This window comes from Carassius carassius, chromosome 38, assembly GCF_963082965.1.
Source record: "Carassius carassius chromosome 38, fCarCar2.1, whole genome shotgun sequence".
Lineage (NCBI taxonomy): Eukaryota > Metazoa > Chordata > Actinopteri > Cypriniformes > Cyprinidae > Carassius > Carassius carassius.
In genome coordinates, this window is record NC_081792.1 from 4,362,820 (window position 1) to 4,369,266 (window position 6,447).

The 6,447-nt window shown below is 43.4% G+C and overlaps 2 non-coding genes across 2 annotated transcripts; one reads left to right on the forward strand and one right to left on the reverse strand.

Annotated features, from left to right (window-relative positions):
* Positions 1-5,162: 5,162 nt before the first annotated feature.
* trnae-cuc (transfer RNA glutamic acid (anticodon CUC)) lies at positions 5,163-5,234 on the forward strand. Its single transcript has one exon. It is a non-coding gene; the product is annotated as a tRNA-Glu (tRNA).
* Positions 5,235-5,513: 279 nt separating this feature from the next.
* On the reverse strand, positions 5,514-5,585 carry trnae-uuc (transfer RNA glutamic acid (anticodon UUC)). The gene has a single exon. It is a non-coding gene; the product is annotated as a tRNA-Glu (tRNA).
* Between the last annotated feature and the right edge of the window lie 862 nt (positions 5,586-6,447).

Sequence of the window (6,447 nt, forward strand, 5' to 3'; positions counted from 1 at the left end):
GAGCCCGCTCCTGTTCATACTCCAAATGCTTCAGTTTTTCCCTTTCAAACAAACTATCTTTTTCTCTTTCAATAGATTCCATTCTCTTGCGTTCTAAATCTTGTTCTATTTCCAATTTCTTTTGCTCAAATTCCCATCTCTTTTGATCCAATTGCATCTGCAATAATATTTTTTGTTGCTCATAGGTTGATTCGTTACTTTTAGCCGAGGGACTTGAAACAGGCGGGTTGTCAGGAAACACTTGATTTTCTTTCAAACGATCACGAATAAAATCTATCAATTTATCTTTCTTTGGTGTTTTTGGCAGTGTCAGTTCAATCCCATAAAAATCTGCAACATTCACCAACTGCTCTTTTGTTAGCTCCACCAACAAACTCTCCGAAGGAGCAGCAAAAAAATCCTCCAACACACTCATTGTACAGACTATTTTCAATACACTATTAACCAAACTAATTAAATATACCTGTACGTTTTCCAATTCCTCTTAAACAACCACAAACAAACAATTTTGCAAAGTGAAAAAGCAGGTCCAGCAGCAGAGCAACTCACGGAGCTCTCCCCCTAAACATTTACCCCCACTATACAACCCTATCTTCACACTGAGTCCAAGAATCAGGATAATTTCCTCACCAATACCGACAGAGACGTACAGCCCCGACCGAAGCCAATTCAGCCGGTTCTCTACGGCGGTGCCCTGGTCCAGACTCCAGTGACAACAACCTAAATCCCAGCGCGAAAGCGCTCTAACACGGGGATAACGATAGCTCCAAAATTTTAGTCGCCCCACTACGTAAACAGCAATCACACATTACAAACAAAGTGGCTGCACTAAATACTCTAATCTACTAAATAATGCTACCCAATTTACCTCAAATCCAAATTCAAAACCAACAAGATCAGCGCAGATCTCCCCGAAACAAAACATCCGGCGAAAAAACCGGCATGCCTAAAACTACGCCCAATGATTTCATTCACAAAATCACACCGATGACGTTGCTACACACCGCACTACGCTACCATAGCCGACAGTGGGAATCAAAGTAGACTATACGTACCAATATTCGGGATCAAAAGTTATCGGACGAGCCCCCATATGTCAAGTCCACTTGGCTCAATGTAGAGTTGACATAGGGGAGACCACACTGAACTTAGTATTTAATTATAATGCTGGTTTATTAAAGATCGATTTACAAAAGTCAGTAAATGGGAAGCCAAAAAGGAGAATGTTCAAGAAGCACCGGCCGCAGCCAGCCTCTCATCGTCAGGCCGGAATAGCAGAAAGAGAGACTCAAATCCACTGAAAGGCAATGATTTTAAAGACACCCTCATCGGTCCACCAATTAGCACGGCACGGCCCATCGCAACAGCTCCACCTAAAAGTGACACAGAACAGCAGCAGTAGGCAATTCAGGCTTGATTACCCACACATGGCCAAGCCAGGGAGAGACACACCCAGCACTGCATAGCCAGGCGTGACAAGTACAGTACAGGTGTTTCCTCTAGGCCTCAACCTAAGATTTTTCTTCTGACTTCCACCCCTCTCGAGCTGCCTTCTCTAGCCGGGGAGGGTGCACCCTGGCCGGCTTGGATGAGTAGGTGCGTTCACCACATTAACAAAAATCCAACATTTTTTCTATGCATATTTCTACAGTATTATGGGACTAAACTTACAAAAATGGTTTCTTTGGAGCTTGCAGAGTACAGCTGATGAGACTTCAACCACGAAATCGCTAAAATTTATCTGTCCACGGAACCATTAGGAAGGGCGTGCTGAATAAATGGCTAATGGGAGTTTTTTTTTTTTTAAATGTCCATTTACAATTTTTTCAGCGGGACCTCCTAAGTGCTCCCGTGGACATACATCTTTATGCATATTTTACATTATTATTGGATAAAACTTACATGAATGGATTCCTCTGAGTGTCCTGAGTACAGTACAGGTGTTTTCATTAACAATATTGTCTTTTTGTCCTCCTGACCACCATGAAAACAGATCCCGATGCAGTGTTATTTTCTGCTAAAAGGTTGCAAGCCATAGCAGTTTCTAACACATGGCCAGTCTTCATTATTACGTGATAAAACTTACATGAATGTGTTCCCCTGGGTGTCCTGAGTACAGTACAGGTCTTTTCATTAACCCCCGGGGTCATAGGGACATGGGGCTGGTGTCGTCGGATAGAAGTCCTCACGGCCTGACGTTGACCCGATTTTGGTGCAGTTTGGCCGCGTTTTGGCGGAGTTACAGTTTGGCAAATTTGTGACATTTTGGTGAACATGCACCACATGCACAACATTTTCTCTATGCAGTATTATGGGACACAACTTACAAAAATGGATTCCTCGGAGCTTGCAGAGTACAGCTGATGAGACTTCAACCACGAAATCGCTAAAATTTATCTGTCCACGGAAACATTAGGAAGGGCGTGCTGAATAAATGGCAAATGGGAGTTTTTTTTTTTTTAAATGTCCATTTACAACTTATTCAGCGGGACCTCCGTAGTGCTCCCGTGGACATACATTTTTATGCAAATTCTACTGTATTATGTGACAAATCTTACATAAATGGACTCTACTGAGCGTGCTGTGTACAGTAGAGGTGTTTCCATTAACAATATTGCACTCATTTGAAATAAATCAAGTTAAATAGACTTGCTATTTGATAATCTGCAATTGGACACATATGCTGTCAAATAAATTGAGGGTAGACATGCACTTTTATAATTTAATAGAATTGCTATTTGTTAAACCTCAGGTGCACACATATCCCACTTGCCATTTATTCATATTGGATGGATACCAAGTTTGGGGCACCGTATCTTCTTCTCCCGGGGGTTCAGGGACTTGGGGCCGGTGGTGTCGGATAGAGGTCCTCAAGGTCTAAAATTGACCAGAGGTTGGTGTTTTTCCCCTCTTTTTGAGTGAGTTATGGTCGGTCAAATTTTGGGACTTTTTGCATTTGCGGGGTCGTATCTCTGGCCCCCGGTGGTCTATCGACTTGGAGGAGGTGGCTTCAGAGAGGGCCCTTCGAGTGCTATCAAGTCACACAGTTTCAATGTGCTAGGTCTCTTCCTTCCATTTGACTATCAAAAATGTGGGGGGACATAACTCCGCCCCCTGGAGTTTTATGGATGGGGGGCCAGCGGTGTTCGGTGGGCCTTCTGTAGGTCTTACTCTGACCCGAGTTTGGTGCAGTTTGGCCCCGTTTTGGCGGTGTTACAGCTTGGCAAAGTTTGTGACATTTTGATGAACATGCACCACTTGTGCTGAAATTAACCAAAATCCAACATTTTTTCTATGCATATTTCTACAGTATTATGGGATGAAACGTACATAAATGGATTCCTCTGAGTGCCCTGAGTACAGTACAAGTGTTTTCTCTAGTCCTCATCCTAAAATTTTTCATCCGACTTCCACCCACCTCGAGCTGCCTTCTCTAGCCGGGGAGGGTGAACCCTGGCCAGCATGGATGAGTAGGTTCGAACCTATCAGAAGCTCAGGGTTCTGTAGTACTACTGCTGTCCAAAAAGTCACTTCTGGTGCAGGAAGATGTGCTGGCTTTTGGAGGAGAGAAGCAAAAAACATCAAGCTTTCCCATACCAGGAGTCGAACCGAGGGTGCCTGGGTGAAAACCAGGAATCTTAATCACTAGACCATATGGGGTTTGGACACCTTAAATTGGCCATTGGCGCACTTTTTTTCTAATTTGGCAAAACAAAAATTATCCAAAAGGACGGTTTTCTGAATTACATAGTGTTGTATGCATTCAAGGGATCTGTTTTTTTTACTCACCCCGGGGGTTCAGTTTATTTGGGCAGATTCCTGTGATTGCTGAATTGGTACATCGAACTGGTAATTAAGCTCTTTTCCAGTTGAAAATACTTGTGTCATCCATTTGAAAAGACACACTGCAACCATTATCTAGAGGAAAAACTGCCTATCGTCACTCTGTCAAGGTACAAAAATGACATTGTGAGGGTAACAATGAAAGTGAGACCAATTTTTAATCGGCAAAGTTGCTGCTTATTCGCTCCTTCAGTTTAACTCAGTTTACAACTTATTCTCAATGTCCAGGTGGCAATTAGTGATAAGGCTTCCAAATGGCAAGCCCATGACATCAAAACCACATGGCATTACACCCTTCAAAGTAGTAAAGCAGTTACAGAGTAGAGATGAAATTGTTCAATCTAGAATCAACTGGCCCACCAGCCTGCATTTTATTACCACGTTAATCGCCGAGCTTATCTGAGAGCTTGTGTGATGAATGGCAATACCGAAGCATGTTACGCGACTCCCCATAGACATCGGAACCTCAATCTATCAGGGTTCTGTACCTCTACTGCTGTCCAAAAAGTCACTTCCGGTGCAGGAAGATGTGCTGGCTTTTTGAGGAGAGAAGCAAAAAAGATCAAGCTTTCCCATCACGGGAGTCGACCCCTGGCTGCATGGGAGAAATCCAGGAATCCTAACTGCTAGACCATATGGGAACTGGCCAGCTTTAACTGGGCACAAGCTTGTGGGCCACTTTCATTAAATCTGGCCAGTGTGGTTTACAGAAATAAACAGTGTTACATGCATTCAAGGGACATGTTTGTTGACTCACCCCGGGGGTTCAGTTTTTTGGCCAGAGTCCTGTGATTGCTGAATTGATACCTTGAACTGGTAATTAAGCTCTTGTCCAGGTGAAAATACTTGTGTCATGCATCTGAAAACCACATTGCAACCGTTATTTAGATGAAAAACTGTCTATTGTCGGTCTGTCAAGGTTCAAAATTGACATATGAATGGCAATACCGAAGCATGTCCGTGTCTCCCCTAGACATCGGAATGGGTGTGCAGAATATGTCTTTTTTGGAAAAAAAGAAGAATGCCTGGAGATTTGCCTTTTCTTTTAGATTTTGGAGAAGAAAAAAAAACACAACAACAAAATAAGCCGGAGAAAAACAACCACAGAGCGAGCCAGCCAAGAGTCGAACCTAGAATATTCTGATCCATAGTCAGACACGTTATCCATTGCGCCACTGGCCCACTGATACTGAGACTCCCGATTGCTACAGAGTTGTTGGTTTTAGATGTACAGTGGCAAGCATTGCTGTCTGCTTATTCTCACCTTGTTATGAGGAGGTAAGCCCACCAGCCCCCCAGCCCCCCAGCCCCCCAGCCCCTCCCTGGTGGTCTAGTGGTTAGGATTCGGCGCTCTCACCGCCGAGGCCCGGGTTCGATTCCCCGTCAGGGAAAGCTCTTTTGGCTTCCAATTGTGGACTGCGAATTCAAGCTCTGCTAACAGCTGCCAGAAAGCCAGCTCCAAACCAAAAAAAAATGGTGAGCACTTGAAAAAAAAGAACTCCTTCGATCCGGAGTCGAACCAGCGACCTAAGGATTGCCAACACTCCAAACTACAGTCCTCTGCTCTACCAGCTGAGCTATCGAAGGGGTAAAGTATTAGACAGAACCTCGACATCTGGTGCAGGAAGATGTGCTGGATTTTTGAGGAGGGAAGCAAAAAAAAGCATGCGTTCCCATACCAGGAGTCGAACCAGGGCCGCCTGGGTGAAAACCAGGAATCCTAACCACTAGACCATATGGGATTTGGACACCTTAAACTGGCCAGTGGTGCACTTTCCATACATGTGGTCAGTGTGGGCGCAGGATCTTGTAGTGGCCTGTTGCTTTAGGTCTGCGACTGTAACAATGTGATAATCATTTGGCAAAACAAGAATTATCCAAAAGGACGGTTTTCTGAATTATATAGTGTTGTATGCATTCAAGGGATCTGTTTTTTTTACTCAGCCCGGGAGTTTAGTTTATTTGGGCAGATTCCTGTGATTGCTGGATTGATACCTCGAACTGGTAATTAAGCTCTTTTCCAGGTGAAAATACTTGTGTCATCCATTTGAAAACACACACGGCGACCGTTATCTAGAGGAAAAACTGCCTATTGTCACTCTGTCAAGGTACAAAATTGACATATTGTGAGGTTAATAATGAAAGTGAGACCAATTTTGTATCCGCAAAGTTGCTGATTATTCGCTCGTTCAGTTTAATGCAGATTACAATTTATTCTCAATGTCCAGGTGGCAATTAGTGATAGGGCTTCAAAATGGCAAGCCCGTGACATCAAAACAACATGGCATTACACCCTTCAAAGTAATGAAGCAGTTACAGAGTAGCGATGAAATTGTTCATTCGAAAATCAACTGGCTGCCAGCCTGCAGTTTATTTCCCCTTTAATCGCCGAGCTTGTCGGAGTGCTTGTGAGACGAATGGCAATACCGAAGCAGAATCAGAATCAGAATGAGCTTTATTGCCAGGTATGTTTACACATACAAGGAATTTGTTTTCGTGACAGAAGCTCCGCAGTACAACAGAATGACAGCGACAGAACATAAAACACATAATAAAAGAATATAAAAATACAAATAATACAAATAAGTAGATAAGGAATGACAA